Source organism: Gopherus flavomarginatus, chromosome 1 (genome assembly GCF_025201925.1).
Source record: "Gopherus flavomarginatus isolate rGopFla2 chromosome 1, rGopFla2.mat.asm, whole genome shotgun sequence".
Lineage (NCBI taxonomy): Eukaryota > Metazoa > Chordata > Testudines > Testudinidae > Gopherus > Gopherus flavomarginatus.
In genome coordinates, this window is record NC_066617.1 from 189,878,094 (window position 1) to 189,895,388 (window position 17,295).

Consider the following 17,295-nt stretch of genomic DNA (forward strand, 5'->3'; position numbering starts at 1 on the left):
GACCTATTAGCTTGTGGGTATAGGCAGGCTAGGTTAACCAGCCTTGACAATAGCCTTGCAACAGAACAAACATAGTATAGGCTTTAGGATAAAGACCTAGAGTTGATGCCAGTTTTCTCCCTAGTAAATATACTTCAACCTATGATGCTTTTACCAGGGTTGAAGAATGTTTAAAATTGACTAGCTCAAAAAGGTGGCAGTTTTAAACATCAAAGCCTGTCTATAATCTTTAACTAAACACCTCAGTTTATCACAAAAAGGTACTGTACTTAAAAGCCTGCAGTGAGGACATATGAATCAGAAAAATCGTTGCTGCATACATCCATTTTACACTGTATTTATAGAAGCAGATTGGTGTTAATATTGTACATCTTATTAAAACAGACTACTCAGAGATGGCACAAACAAGCTCCATTTGATCCACTCCATAGTGACAACGGCACACAACTAGCTAGAATGTTCAATTTTGCTAACGTGTCTTAAGAGGTATACAGAGGGACAGATTCAGACGCTCTTATTCAGAGTGAATAATCTGTAAATTGTCCCACTGAATTCAGTGGGACTACTTGCCTCAAAAGTTACTACTAAACCAGAACAACATACTGTAAATACACTTACCGACACCTTAAAAATCACAAAAAAATGTCAGAGGAGCAAGTTATGTCTCAGAGCCAGTGGCGCACTGAGACTGGCAAGTAGACTGGAGTATCGGCAACATATAAGGAAGCAGGATTGTCACAATTCAACAAAGCGTGCAAGAACATAAGCAGGTCTAGTCCCTTTGACTTCAGGCTGGGATTCCCAGGCAACAGAAGATGCCAGCTTTTCACATCCTGGATGTGTAGTGTGCGTTCCAGTGCAGCAGCCCCTCTGGCACTCTCAGTATAGAAAGCAGTGTTATGATTCACTCCTGCTTGTGGGAGAGGGGACAGAAGGGACACAGTGAACCGCTCTCCTGTCTTCGAGTTCACCCAACTTGAGAGAGCCATATTTTACCCCAAGGCATTACTTCTAACCTCATTACTCCACTACTAGGCAGGAACACCTGTCCAAGTTATTTATATTTTATAATACACGGAAACAGTTCACTGAAACAAATAATCTCTTGCCTTAATAAAACACTTGCTCTCACAGGAACATACTAAAAATCAAAATACTACTTTTCTCCCATATCTACGCTCCTGTGACAGCAGTAATAAGTACGCTTCAGTAGACCAGTTGTTTATGTTATTCCTTTTTATAAGTCAGCACTACCAAGACCAATGTGTTTCAATAAATTAAAAAATACACAAAGAATACTTCAAATTAAATACAGGAGGTAGATGCTCAGCTGGTGTAAATCATGCAACTCCACTGACTTCAATGGTGTTATACAGATTTATATCACTTGAAGATCTGCTCTAGAAAATAGTGTAGGATAATGACTTATAATGAAGAATGGCCCTCAGAGCTCACGTGAATGGTCAAAGTCCTTAGTATCAGTCTAATACAGCAGTACTCAAACTGTGGGTTGGGACCCCAAAGTGGGGTCACCAGGGCTGGCATTAGACTTGCTGTGGCCCAGGGCCAAAGCCTGAGCCCCACCATCCAGGACCAAAACCCAAGCCCGAGGGCTTCAGCCCTGGGTGGTGGGGCTCAGTTACAGGTTCTGCTCCTGGAGCAGAAGCCCTTGGGCTTCAGTTTTGGCCCCACCAGGCTTTGGAATCAGCCCTCCACCCCCCGGGCAGCAGGGCTCAGGCAGGCTCAGGCTTCAGTCTTCCCTCCTGGGGTCATGCAGTAATTGTTGTTGTCTGAAAGGGGTCACAGTGCAATGAAGTTTGAGAAACCCTGTTCTAACAGCATGAAAACGTGCTGGCTTCTGGCATGCTGGTTGCTATGCTAGCACGACAAAGCCATTACACAACTGCATTTAAAATTGTTCTTGATTTTTCACTTAATTTCTTAAGAGAAAATGCTGATTGAGTCTTTTTCCCTCCACCCTTTCCTTAATGCACACCAAACATGAGCAAATTCTGAAGAGTAAACCGCACATCTGGCAAATACAACAGATTTTCGAAAATCTGTTGACATACATACACATACAAAAAAAAAATTCAAAAATCCCATAACCCTCTTAAAAATGAGATGAGCAAAAAAGAACACCTGAAAATGATAGACATGACAATACAATGTTCTTCCCCATTTAGATGCCTCATTTGGAAATTTAAAAAAGCTCCGGAATATGATATCAGAATACTCTTGCATTAATAAGGGGATAGACAGTGACTTTATAGGTCAACAGAAGTCAATGAAGCTATGCTAATTTACACCCACCAAAAATCTGGCTCTTAAACTATATATTAGTAACTGACAAGATCTTTAGATAGAAGGTGGGGATGGAGGAACTAGCTTTACTTTAACTGATACACCAAGCCGCACATTCTGAAAAAATACTGTCCTGGAAAGTAAGGCATTTGTTTCTCAAGAATCTCTGAAGAACATTAAATTAACTTTACCTATCAAATCATGAAATGCCCTCAAACACAACCTCCTTTTTGCAGAATTGTTTCAGAAGTGGCAAGCACTACATATTTATCTATGCTAAATGACCTCTGAAACTCAGAACAGGTATATACTCTTGCTTGTTAGGAAACTACATGAAAACCATAAAAATAATCATACCTTACACTCTATGAAGAACAAAGAAAACATGTTAAGTTTTCCTGAAGTTTCCACATAGTCAGCTTTACCATCTCTACTGTTTCATATATGGGATGAGGTGGCAGTATGCCCTAATTCTCCCTAATGAGCATGCATGTGGTCATTTGATAGGGGTTTTAAATATAGAATCTAAATTAGGATTAGAGAAAAAAAATTGCCATGTGCTTGAATCTTCATCCCTGGTATAGCATGATAGCTGTCCAAAAACTGAAAAATTAATCCTCATCCATTAAAACTGAGGTAGGGGTAATCAGCGTATTTCAAGTTACCAGACCCATCACCAGTAAAATATACTATCACATTCCTCTCTCTTAGCTTCTCTTCACTCTATAAATTCATACTGGAACATAGCAACTACCAGACAGTGGCACTTCGTTAGTGTTTCAGAAAAGAAACATAAAATGCAGAAGACATCTCTTACTACAGTTCAACACAAAACTTAATAGAGTTCACCAACTCATCCACAGCATGTTTCATCTTTGAGATGAAACAAGTCCAGCTCTGGTATCCTCAGATCAAGTACAAGTCTAATTTGACGTTTCGCAAAGAGAACTCTACATTTTAGAAATGTAGTTACGGCTTCATCTTCTTCCCCAATTATATAAATCAACAGTTGTACTAACTACAAAACTGATGGTCAGATATTGAAAAAGTCTAGCTCAAACGGTAATGTAAATCCCATGGGTTTTTTGGTGGTGGTTGATTTTTTTTTGAGGGAGCCCCTACATTCATTTATAAGGGAGTCAAGCTTTCAGAGGAAAGAACTCATCTTCAGTGCTGTTCTGCAACAATTTTTGCAGTGTCAAATTTTTTCAGGGTTTTTTTAAATCCTGCTCTTTTTTGCTCACCTCTCCCTACCCCATGGATCGGCAACCTTTGGCACGCAGCTCACCAGGGCAAGTCCCTGGTGGGCCAGGCCAGTTTGTTTACCTACCGCATCTGCGGGTTCGGCCGATCGCAGCTCCCACTGGCGGCCAGCACATCCCTCGGCACACCCCACTTCCCGCAGCCCCCATTGGCCTGAAGCGGTGAACCGCAGCTGGTGGGAGTTGCGATCAGCTGAACCTGCAGACACGGCCGGTAAACAAACCACGTGCCAAAGGTTGCCAATCCCTGCCCTACCCAAAAAACACCCCTTCTTGTCTCATTTTGTTAAAAAAAAAGGGGGGGGGCGGGAGAGGTGTTTTTCCCGCTTATTAGTTTTGCCTCAGCCTCAAACAGTTAGACACGCTACTTACAGCAGGATGAGATTTCATGGCTGAATTCAGTTATGCAGGAGAAGCAGAGCCCAAGCTTGCAGCTCACATGTGCTAACTACTCTCACAACAGGTCACAGAAAGACCAGGGAAATGGATATTGATGGCTTTCAAACATCTTTTTAAGTGGAACAAAGGGTCACAGTTTTTTCCCCACGTTCCTCTTCTCCGTCCTGCAAATCCACCTCCTCCTCCATGTTTGGAAACATTGTTTTAATAGCAAGAGGCAGAGAAAGAAATGCTTCTATTTGCTTAATCATTGATTTCTGCCAAAGTGTTTAGCCTGTATCAACCTTAAGGCAGATTTCCTTAGTGGTAATCTTAATGATCAGAGAGTCCTGTTCTTCCTCCTCTAAAGGAAGAAGCACTGCTATTATGATGTTTTTCCACTTCCCAGGAAGCAAGAATTGTCTATGAGGATCTGAACTAGCACCACCAACTTTCTTCTCTTTCAGTACTGAAGGAAATTCAAGTTAACATTTAAAAAGAGAGGTTAATGTTTGGAGATACACAGGAAAACAGAGTAGGAGGAAAATAGAACAAAACAACTAGAGGTAAATCATATTTCCTTGCCATATTCTCCTCCCCTCTTTTTAGAAAAGGAAGTTTCTTTTGAACTAGTGGCTGTGATGAGCCCTTCTTTGAGGATTTTATATAGTGCAAACTAAAGTTAACTTAAGTTTCCCACACAGGATATGTCTACATTATGGGATTATTCCGATTTTACAGAAACCGATTTTTGGAAACAGATTGTATAAAGTCGAGTGCATGCGGCCACACTAAGCACATTAGTTCAGCAGTGTGCATCCATATACCGAGGCTAACGTCGATTTCCTGAGCGTTGAACTATGGGTAGCTATCCCATAGTTCCCGCAGTCTCCCCCGCCCACTGGAATTCTGGGTTGAGATCCCAATGCATGATGGGGCAAAGTGTCGCATGTGATTATGGGTAAGTGTTGTCAGTCAATCCTCCCTCCGTGAAAGCAATGGCAGATAATCATTTTGCACCCTTTTCCCTGGATTGCCCGGGCAGACATCATAGCACGGCAACCATGGAGCCCGTTCAGCCTTTTTTCACTGTATGCCTACTGGATGCTGCTGACAGATGCGGTACTGCAGTGCTACACAGCAGCACCCCCCTCCCTTTTGCAAGTTAGCAAAGACAGCTACCAGCTCTACTGTACTGTCTGCTGCTTTGCAAGTTAACAATGACGGTTACCAGTCATATTGTACTGTCTGCTGCGGTCATGGGTGCTCCTGGCCAAATTTGGTGAGGTCGGTCGGGGGCGCATGGACAAAAATGGGAATGACTCCGAAGGTCATTCTCCTCTAAGTTTTATCTAGGGGAGAGTCAGTCCTGCCTAGAATAACAGGCAAGCCTACTAAAGAACCAGAGATGCAAACGGCCGCTCCGAGTCAGAGCCCCAGATATCCTGCAGAAATGATGAGCTGCATGCCATTCTAGAGGGTGCCCCTGCAACAACCCCACCCGTTGCTTCCCTCCTCTCCACCCCTCCTGGGATACCGTGGCAGTTATCCCCCCACATTTGTGTGATGAAGTAATAAAGAATGCATGAATAAGAAACAACACTGACTTGACTGCCTCTGCAAGCAGAGATCAAAGGGAGAAGGGGAGGGCAGCCTCCAGCTGCTACGATATTCCAGGCAGGAGTGAATCTCCATTAGACAAAGCTTAAAGAAGAGAAGGACCTGGAGTCATTCCCATTTTGGCTCAGGCACCCCCCGCCGACCTCACCGAGGCCAGCCAGGAGCATTCATGGGATGACGATGACGGATACCAGTCCCACTGTACCATCTGCTGTCCACAAGGGAAGGGAAGGGAAGGGAAGGGAAGGGAAGGGGATGCTGCTGTGTAGCACTGCACCGCGTCTCCCAGCAGCAACCAGCAGACATATGGCGATATTGAAAAAAGGCGAGAAACAATTTTTTTATCTCTTTGCTTTCGGGGGGGGGGGGGCAGGGGGGCTGACAACATATACCCTGAAGCACCCGTGACAATGTTTTTGACCCTTCAGGTTTTGGAAGCTCAGCCAAGAATTCAAATAGTTTTTGGAGAGACTGTGGGAACTGTGGGATAGCTATAGTCATCAGTTGCCCCTCCCTCCGTGAGCATCCATTTCATTCTTTGGCTTTCTGGTACAGTTGTCTCAGCTCCTTAAGTTTCAGCACTGTGTTGAGTTCCTGTTGTAGCCTCTGTCCATCATAGCCTTGGAGATTTTTTCAAATGTTTTGGCATTTCGTGTATTGAAACGGAGTTCTGATAGAACAGATTTATCTCCCCAAACAGAGATCAGATTCAGTATCTCCCGTACGGTCCAGGCTGGAGCTCTTTTTTGATTCTGGGACTGCATGATCACCTGTGCTGATCAGCATTCCACGCTGGGCAAACAAGAAATCAAATTCAAAAGTTCACGGGGCTTTTCCGGTCTACTTGGCCAGTGCATCTGAGTTCAGATTGCTTTCCAGAGCGGTCACAATGGTGCACTGTGGGATAGCTCCCGGAGGCCAGTACCATCGAATTGCGGCCACACTAACTATAATTCGAAATGGCAATACCGATTTCAGCGCTACTCCCCTCGTCGGGGTGGAGTACAGATATCGATATTAAGAGCCCTTTTTTGTCAAAATGAAGGGCTTCTTTGTGTGGACAGGTGCAAGGTTAATTCGGTTTAAAGCTGCTAAATTCCAGATAAACTCGTAGTGTAGACCAGGCCAAACTTTGATAGGAATTGGATCAGGCCCTGTAACAGAAATGGGCTTACTTTCATATAGCTCGACGCATTTTTCTGCAAACACAAAAACCCAAACACTACACACCACACCCCTCAGGACAACAGCAGGTCCAATTAGTATAATTGATAAACTAACAAGGATTAGCTCCAATAGCAGCCACACAAGTGTCAATAGCCTATTATGACTCAACTATATTATTAACTTCACCTTGCCAACAAATGACCTCTAAGAAGCAGGCAAGCAAAAGGTGCTTGTATGCTATATTCACACAAACCTTAATCCAACAAGTAAGAGAGACTTAGGGCTTGTCTACATCAGAAAGTTGCAGCGCTGGTGAGGGAGTTACAGCGCTGCAACTTAGGAGGTGTACACATCTGCAGGGCACCACCAGCGCTGCAACTCCCTGTTTGCAGCGCTGGCCGTACTCCCGTTTTGTCTCGGGTGTAGAGGATCCAGCGCTGGTGATCCAGCGCTGGTAATCAAGTATAGACACTTACCAGCGCTTTTCTTGACCTCCGTGGAATAAGCAGGTATCCCAGCATACCTGAGGAAGCCTCTGGTAATCAAGCTGGTCTCCTTCCCCGGTTTGCTCTCGCGTTCCCCGAACCCCGAGCAAGCAGGTCTCCTTCCCTGCGGTTTGCAGGGGGGTTCCGGGAACGCGAGAGCAAACCGCGGCGAAGCTGGTCTCCTTCCCCGGTTTGCTCTCGCGTTCCCCGAACCCCGAGCAAGCAGGTCTCCTTCCCTGCGGTTTGCAGGGGGGTTCCGGGAACGCGAGAGCAAACCGCGGTGAAGCTGGTCTCCTTTCCCGGTTTGCTCTCGCGTTCCCCGAACCCCCGAGCAAGCAGGTCTCCTTCCCTGCGGTTTGCTGGGTGGTTCGGCGAACGCGAGAGCAAACCGGGGAAGGAGACCAGCTTCGCCGCGGTTTGCTCTCGCGTTCCCCGAACCACCCTGCAAACCGCAGGGAAGGAGACCTGCTTGTTCGGGGAACGCGAGAGCAAACCGCGGCGAAGCTGGTCTCCTTCCCCGGTTTGCTCTCGCGTTCGCCGAACCACCCTGCAAACCGCAGGGAAGGAGACCTGCTTGCTCGGGGGTTCGGGGAACGAGAGAGCAAACCGGGAAAGGAGACCAGCTTCCCCGTGGTTTGCTCTCGCGTTCCCCGAACCTCCCTTGAAGCCGCCCAACAGCGCTGCAGTGTGGCCACATCTAACACCACTTGCAGTGCTGGTTGCTGTAAGTGTGGCCACTCTGCAGCGCTGGCCCTATACAGCTGTACTAATACAGCTGTAACAACCAGCGCTGCAAAATTTTAGATGTAGACATGGCCTTAAGGCTCTAATCACTTTTTACAAGCACAGCAACAATTTCCTTTGACATCCAGAAGGGTCAGGTAGCTGAAAATGCAAAGAGTTTCAGTGCTCTTGGTATCTAATTGGCATGTGTGCATGCCCATTTCTCCAGAAAACTTAAGAGCCAAAGCAACAGTTTTCCCAACAGCATGTAAGTGGCGACTGAAGAAGCTTGGAATCACGCAGCTATTTTAAGGCTGAAGTTTGCTCCTATAAAGGCAAAACACTGTCAGAGTTTGATATCAGAGGGGTAGCCGTGTTACTCTGGATCTGTAAAAGCAGCAAAGAATCCTGTGGCACCTTATAGACTAACAGACGTTTTGGAGCATGAGCTTTCGTGGGTGAATACCCACTTCGTCAGATGCTTGTAGTGGAAATTTCCAGGGGCAGGTATATACATATATATTATGCAAGCAAGCTAGAGATAATGAGGTTAGTTCAATCAGGGAGGATGAGGCCCTGTTCTAGCAGTTGAGGTGTGAAAATCAAGGGAGGAGAAACTGGTTCTGTAGCTGGCAAGCCATTCACAGTCTTTGTTTAATCCTGAGCTGATGGTGTCAAATTTGCAGATGAACTGAAGCTCAGCAGTTTCTCTTTGAAGTCTGGTCCTGAAGTTTTTTTGCTGCAGGATGGCCACCTTAAGGTCTGCTATAGTGTGGCCAAGGAGGTTGAAGTGTTCTCCTACAGGTTTTTGTACATTGCCATTCCTAATATCTGATTTGTGTCCGTTTATCCTTTTCCGTAGAGACTGTCCAGTTTGGCCAATGTACATAGCAGAGGGGCATTGCTGGCATATGATGGCATATATTACATTGGTGGATGTGCAGGTGAATGAACCGGTGATGATGTGGCTGATCTCGTTAGGTTCTGTGATGGTGTCACTGGTGTAGATGTGGGCAGAGTTGGCATCGAGGTTTGCTGTCAGAGTTTGCATAATCAAGGCTCTGAATATGTTGGATGCAGTAAGACGCTCTTTCCATGTGACACTTCAGTCTGCTAACCCAAAACATTGTCTGAGTTATAAATCCTAAACATACCACAGGGAGCATGAAGAGGATTAGGAATTCTCTTTCGTACCACATTGAAAATACGGCCCTAAGCTCAGTCAGAAAATTGTCCACTATCTGAAACACTCATGTGCCTATTAAGAGTGACTCCATCTCACTAAGCAGTCCCTCATCACATGAAGACGATTCAATAGAGAAGGGTTGTGGTGAAAGATAGAGCCCTGAAGCTAGAGATTTGGGAATACCATGCAGATATGAAAACCAGAGCCCTGAAGCTAGAGATTTGGGAAGACCATGGAGATCTGAAAACTATCAGAATTGTGAATCACAGGTAAGGACGTGATTCTGTCACAGATTCTGTGACTTTCTAGGATCTCCATGGCATATTTTGGGCCAGTCCCAAGGTTGCCAGAGCAGTGGCTAGTCCTAGAGCGGCTGACTGGCAGCGAGCCCTGCGGCTCACAGGAGCAGCAGCTAGGGTTGGGTCAGCCTCTCTGGGGCTGGAGCAGCAGCAGTCAGCCCCTGCCACAGCAACAGCAACAGCTGCAAGCCCTGGTCGCACTTTGTTTGTCATCATTTCCCTCCCACCACTGCCCAGGGTATTTTTAGTAGAGGTCAGGGACAGGTTGCGGGCTCCTGTGAATTTTTGTTATCGCTCACGACCTAGAATCTTAACCTTAATCATAGATATTGACCTTGCCCCAGGCATACGGGGAAAAACACAGATAAGCACTTTGAGACTTACAAAGCACAAGCATAAATGCAATAGATAGGGAGTCTAGCCTACTTTTTTTTTTTTGGTAAAGTTTTTCAATTGTTTTATGATTCAGAAGTCAGGATCAGTCAGACATGCCTGCTTTTTGGGCCAAGTACCAGAGTAAAACACCTAGTTCAACCCCCTATCATTATTATAGCCCGAGAATAAACTTTTTTGGGTCATCATATATGGTTAACTTGAGCCATAGAGCAGGAGCTTACTGCCAAAGCAAACTAATCCAGTGAAGTCTGAGTAAGCAAGAGTATGCCCCTCTGTGAAATGGTTAAGCCACGTCCCACATTTAGAGGAAGGAACAGAAGGAGATGCAAGGACAAAGCCTTCATAAGGCTGCTTTGAAGAAGAGGGAAATGGTCATATCATATCTCCTGCACTAACTATCCCTAGAAAGGTGGCAGGGAAACAGAGCTCTCTGAAATAAGCCTAACACTCTGTGAAATTACTTCATAGAAAGTTTGTGAGCAAGAAAATAAGGGTGGCTGTGTTCAAGAGCTCCACCAAAAAGGTCATGTCAAGCTTTCATTTTTGATATTACACTCCAAGGATAAGTTGAGTTCCAGAGACAACGGGCCTGATTTTCCAATGCCTTGTATCTTGCGTTATCAGTTTAACCTGTGCCTCTTGTGTGCAAAGGGACTGTAAAATGCCACCATCCTGATCTGGTAATGTTTTTGAACTCACTCTGTGTGGGTGTAAATGACTACCTGGGTGCAAGGCAGTGGAGAGTTAGGCCCAGATTCCAGACTGAATGAAGGGCTAAGGGGGGAGCCAGCATCCATTTCTGCAGTGCAGCCTGGAAAGTAATCACAGTTTCCTCAGTGCCAAGAGGACTTCAAACAGTCTCTACTCATCCTTAGGGTGGCACTGATGAGCAGTTTGGATGAGGACACCACATCTATTCCAGTGGTTCTCAAACTTCTGTACTGGTGACTCCTTTCACATAGCAAGCCTCTGAGCGTGACCCCATAATAAAATTAAAAACACTTTTTTATACATTTAACACCATTATAAGTGCTGGAGGCAAAGCGGGGTTTGGGATGGAGGCTGACAGCTCATGATCCCCCCCTATGTAATAACCTCATGACCCCTGAGGGGTCCCAACCCCCAGTTTGAGAACCCCTGCTCTATTCCCTTGGTAGTATGTTAGTGGGAAAAGAAACACTGGAGGTGGTGGGAGGACTTTTGCTACATTTCTCATGAATCAAGTCTGAAGAAATAAGGACAGGACATTTTCCAGCCAGCTGTTCCTGAGACATCCCTCCCCCATAATCTAGAAAAGCCTTCCATTTAGACGAGATATCTAGGATTTAGGAGACCGGGGGGGTGAAATCTTGGCTCCTTTGAAATCCATGAAGTCAAAATGAGGTTTTGCTAGTTGGACAGGATTTCACTCCCAGATTTTGTTTTCTATTCTCTCTCTAAATTATTGTGATCCCTCTCTGCACCTTAACTCCCCTATTCCTTCTAATAGACATATCACTTATTCTTGGATGAAAGGAGCGACATAAAAATAGAAATCATCTGTACTGAAGACAGAAAATTAACAAACGAGTCACACATCTAGGAAGATGGGACTAGAAAACAAAACAGCTTGCCAATACTTTAGCTACAAGATATTGCCCTAAGCTAGTAGCATTAGCATGCCCTGATCTTTGTGAGTCAGCCTCTTCCACACACATAATAAACCCAACAACATTCTGTAAGTAGAGAAGGGATTCTTTCTGCAGGAGACTATGTGACCAATTACTGTATAGGAAAGGTAGATGCTCAATCTGCCACGTCAAGAAGGAATTGTGTTGTAGAGGTGTCATAAACAGATAGCTAAGGGTTAATGTCTCTTTCACCTGAAGCACCTGACCAGAGGACCAATCAGGAAACCGGATTTTTTCAACTTTGGGTGGAGGGAATTGAGTGTCTAAGGTCTTTTGTTTTCTGCCTGCCTGCTTTCTCTGAGCTTTGGAGAAGTAGTTCTACTTTCTAGTCTTCTGTTTCTAAGTGTAAGGACAAAAAGATCAGATAGTAAGTTCTATGGTTTCTTTTCTTTGGTATTTGCATGAATATAAGTGCTGGAGTGCTTTGATTTGTATTCTTTTGGAATAAGGCTGTTTATTCAATATTCTTTTAAGCAATTGACCCTGTGTTGTATCATCTAATACAGAGAGAACATTTGTACTTATTTTTCTTTCTTTTTATATAAAGCTTTCTTTTAAGACCTGTTGGAGTTTTTCTTTACTTCAGGGAAATTGAGTCTGTACTCACCAGGGAATTGGTGGGAGGAAGAAATCAAGGGGAGATTTGTGTGTTGGATTGCTAGCCTGACTTTGCATTCCCTCTGGGGGAATAGGAAAGTACTTTTTGTTTCCAGGATTGGGAACAGAGAGGGAGATTCACTCTGTTTGGATTCACAGAACTTGTGTCTGTGTATCTCTCCAGGAGCACCTGGAGGGGGGAAGGGAAAAAGGATTATTTCCCTTTGTTGTGAGACTCAAGGGATTTGGGTCTTGGGGTCCCCAGGAAAGGTTTTTTCAGGGGGACCAGAGTGCCCCAAAACACTCTAATTTTTTGGGTGGTGGCAGCAGGTACCAGGTCCAAGCTGGTAACTAAGCTTGGAGGTTTTCATGCTAACCCCCATATTTTGGACGCTAAGGTCCAAATCTGGGACTAAGGTTATTACAAGAGGTACTCACTGAGTGGAGATAATGCCAGTGTTCTGGATGATTCCACAAAAGATATGTTCCAGGGAAACGATTATGAACGGTGGTTGGAAGTAAGGGTCCTACTCAAAATGGTTTGATTTATGGACACTCCTCTTCTCCTAAAAATCCTGTAGTTAGCTGGTAGGTAATTGAACGGCCCTGGACAAATGCTCTGCACTACAGATTCTGAAATGACTTTGGAAGCAGACCAGCTGGAGTGGCATATATGCTTGCCTACAGCAGAAAGGCAACCCACCAATTTCAAAAGACTAAGTGAAACAACTGAGTGTATTTAAACCTAACGGGATAGGAAAAAAGAAAAAAGAGATTAATTGATTACCAAAACCTGAATTCCAAGCACAAGGAAGAGAGTGGGCTAACTAGACTATTTACACTAATTATGACTGGCCGTTTTTGTACTTCATTACTGATAGGTGGAGACATAAGACATTAGCTTTAATGGAGAGTTCTTTGGAGGACGGGAGATGAAGACAACATTCCACCTGTTTGTGGTATGGAAACAAAATTTCTTCAATAAAGCAAGCTTCAGTAAACACCCTGACGTCAAATAAAACTATTATTTGCTTTTCCAAACATTACGTTCTTTAGCAGCTAAATAAAAATATTACAAAACCATTTTATGCAAAAAAGTGTTAAACTTTAGTTTGACCTTCCATTTTAAGTAAACAAACCTTTCTAGCCAATAAGCTTCCCTCTGAACTCTGCAAGATGATAAGCAATACCTTAATTACATTCATTTACATGACTCTGAAATTGTTCCAGACTGAAGTCAATGACTGCAAGGTCACAGAGTATGGAAAAAGTAAAATGAAGAGATACACACATGGGGCAGTTTACTCAAACAGGCTGTGGCAGTCTCATCTCACCAATTATTAAGGGCCCATGATGATATCAACAAGTGCCTGCCTTTTCATCAATTACATGTAAGAAACAATGTTTTAAAAAGCTGAACTGTATAACAGCGTATTTTCCTTTTTGAAGCCGATCCAAAAATTGGAGACACTGGACAATTAAAATTGCTTTTAATGCTTAATGACCAATGCAAGCAAGATGAATATTTTATAATGTTCTAATTGAGAGCACAGAGAATGTTAAGAGCAAAATGATGTTGGTTGCCAAATATGCTATGATTGTTACCAACACATTGCTATTTTCAATTATGTGAAATGGGAATGTTTTGCACTGATTTATTTAGTAATGTAGGCAGTAGGAAAAACCACTGTATTAACTTCATGCCATTGTAGCTCATGGATCATAAGTGATGTTAGGTTTATGAGTGAAATCCTATCAAAGGGAGTTTTACCATTGACTTCAATGGGACCAGTATTTCACTCCTGAGGTAGAAGGAGAGAAAATATCCAGCACAGCAATTACCATTAAAATCTTTACTTTTTTGCCTAATTCAAGTTATTACAGTATTTGTGCTATACTTACTACAGGAAATACCAAAATTATGCTAATTACACACAAGCAGCATCCTAAAGATTGTAACAGTGATCACTAAATAGTATGAACACAGAGTATGTTATTCTGTGGACCAGCAGAAGATTGATACCAAGTCTATCCCGTTCCCAATCATATTTCCACTGAATAATGTTAGGTGTGATCAATAGCAATGAAATTATCTGAATTGTCTTTTATATAGGCATTTTAAATATTACAGATGAGAATATAAAAATCTAAAGTATTACATTTGAGATTAAGCAACCGCACATCAAATTCCCTGAAGCTGACAATGGTTTTTTAGTAGTAAATTAGATGTCTCCATGCAGCTTTAGTTTACTAGCCAAGCACTTTTACACAACTCTCAAGCCAACCTTTTGCAATTTAAGAGTGATTTAGTGCAAGTGAAGCAATGAGTATTATAAAATTTATGCTTGTTCACCTTCTCTCCCCAGAGAAGGGCAAGATGCTTTTTCCATGTAAATATGTATTAGATCCAAATAATTTCAACAGATATTCCACGGAGAACAAGATGCTGCATATATCCATTTCAGCTCCATGTTACTGAATTAACTGCAAGATAAGGATGCCATCTTACCCCTCCTAAAAAAGAAAGTGAAAATATCTCCTTGTTTTTCAACCAAAAAAGTCATATATCGATCTATATATATTAAAAAGATTAAGAGGGGGTACCAAAAACCCAAAAAAATTCTGCTAAGATGAGGACAACTTGTATGTGATAAAGCAACACTCATTTTACACATCAGTTATAAATGTCCCAAAAATATACTCTGAAAACAGTTCCACAAGTATGCCTTTATTTTAAGCCAGGGTAGTCTTAATCAAACGGAGAAAGACATTTCATTGGATCATTTCCCTTTAAAGAAATGATAAAAGCTACCAGCAAGTTACTGTGAAACTCATTCATAGCCAATGATTTAATGTAGGGTGTTTATTTGTGTAACGCTTGCTGTACATGGGTTTTGAAGCCATCACATGTCATTTGGGCTGATGTCATATCTTACAGCATAACTTCATACTTAGTGAAAAGTGGTTATCCTTCTTTAAAGTGAAGCAGAGATGAACTCTGAACACCAAAAACTCTTTTATTGCCTCAATAATTTAAATGTGATGCTACTTTCCTGACTTCACAAAGTCATAAAGATGACAAGAAGCAGTCAGACTTACTGTACCACTCATTTGATTTTAGGCTTGTAAGCAGACTTACCACACCATTGGGAAAGTGATCCACAGGAGCAGGCAATGTAATAGCAAAAAACCACCACATCGAAACACACACACCCCATCTATCTATATTCTGGTCAAACAACAGAATGGAGAGGATAAGGAGAGTATTATGCAGATAAGTCGATGACACTTTTAAATGTAGAGAACCTCCTTACATTCAGCTTAATTTGTGTCTGAAGATTATTACAGAGACAATTAACCACTGGACAAACACTTTCTTTTTTTTGGTTAATGTGACGGTTGTTAAGAAAAATCATGTACCACATGTCAAAACAAAGTAACTTTCTCATAAAAGATCCCAGCTGAGTAATGCATTTACACAATGAACAAGAGCTACCGCTCAAGGTTTAAAATAAAAAACTTAAAAAAATATGTGTCCACACCCCAACCTGTTTCAATTCAAGACACCTGCTTCAGAATCTCTGCAGTGTTTTTTTCTTATTCTATAGTCTATGTTTATAACACTATAACAGCAGTTATCCCTATTACAAAATAGTTTACAGATGAAACAAAGAACCACGAAGAAAGTACAATATTCAGTAACTGACATTTACTGCACTGGCCTTGGACGTCTAATCTTTACCAGAGAGGCACACAATTCAATCCATCAGCTCATAAAGGTGTGCTTTTTTAACCTCTAAAACAGATGGGATTGGCTAGAAACGTCTGGCATGTCAAACTGCTAATCACTGTTGCCCTTTGCACAAAATAACCCACTTAAATTGAGGCATGGTTGCACTGTAACCAACATTAGTCTGTGGGAAACCCATTTAACTGTCACACACTCCTGCCACTCTGCTCTCCCTTAATTAAGCCTAATGCCTTATGCTTTGACCTTTTGTTCTAGCCTATTAACCCTATCTAGTACAAGTTCACATATGTTAAACTAAAAACTTTGCTGTAAAATATTAAATTCCAAGCTACTGAAAGCATATGGATCATTTTTCTTAACCCAAAGGTTATAGACATCATATCATCAAATTCATTTGGCAGGCAAAACGGAAAATGGCAGTGATGTAAGGGTTAAATCCTAAAAGGTACTGCATATCCACTAACTAAAAACACAAACCAGCTGTCACAGAAAAATACTGTTTCTTTCTCTTCTGTAATGAAGTACAGTATACTCCCTAGAACAAGAAAGTGTCACTGGATCACTATCTTTTTCAAAAAAAATACTGCAATGTTTGCTCTTGCCCTCCAACCTTCCCCAAACAGCCCATTCTTAGCAAAAAAAACGTAAATACAATAATTTACCATCAGAGTGGATTATGCTATGGATGATCGCTGAGCAGTGAAGCCTGCAAAACAAAGCACTATTTTATTTTTAAGATGTCAATTTCTCCTCACTGAGGGCAATGTTCTGTCTGTCCTTGCTCACATTGCATAATATCATTGAGGCTATTGAATGAGTAAGGTATCAGCTGGTCTACTTGTAGAGCAAAATACTGCTTCTCCAGCTGGTAGATTCGAGCCTTAAATGATTAACTTGCAATATCTTTAAGGTAGGGATTCTCAACTTTTTCCATATCCACGTTTTTCCTCAACCCTCTTTCCCACAACAGACCATCCAGGGATGAGATGTATCTGGGGCTCACCCCTCTTTCAGCAATATAGGAATAGACTCCTTTCTCATTTAGTACACCTCTACTCTGATATAACACAAATTCGGATGTAACGCAGCAAAGCAGTGCTCGGGGGAGGCGGGGGGGTGTCAAGCTGCGCACCCCAGCAAATCAAAGCAAATTCGATATAATGTAGTTTCACCTATAACACGGTAAGATTTTTTGGCTCCCAGAGGACAGAGTTGTATTGGGGTAGAAGTGTATCATGACTTGTGGCCCACAGGCTGAGAGCTCTTGCTTTAAGGAATAAATCTGTTCTGGTATGCAGGATGATTGGTACTTCCCTACCACCTGCACATTACTTTTGCTTAAGAACTCAAAAGATCTTTTGGGAATTACCCTAATGATCTAGAACTCTGATATCCAAAAAAACAATTCCAATGACATGAACAAATGTCTGGTTCTAATGCAAGAGGTAGTTTCAGGA

At 42.6% G+C, this 17,295-nt stretch overlaps 1 protein-coding gene across 2 annotated transcripts in view; it reads right to left on the bottom strand.

Moving 5' to 3' along the window:
• Positions 1-17,295, bottom strand: part of NRIP1 (nuclear receptor interacting protein 1) — a 102,965-nt gene that overhangs the window by 71,566 nt on the left and 14,104 nt on the right. Inside the window, exon 1 of one of the 2 annotated variants that reach the window (XM_050956947.1) lies at positions 2,662-2,730. The exons of the other annotated variant lie outside the window; for it this stretch is intronic. The gene's annotated coding sequence lies outside the window, so the exon portion shown is untranslated. Of the gene's footprint in view, positions 1-2,661; positions 2,731-17,295 lie in introns of those variants that run through there. 2 annotated transcript variants of the gene reach the window in all.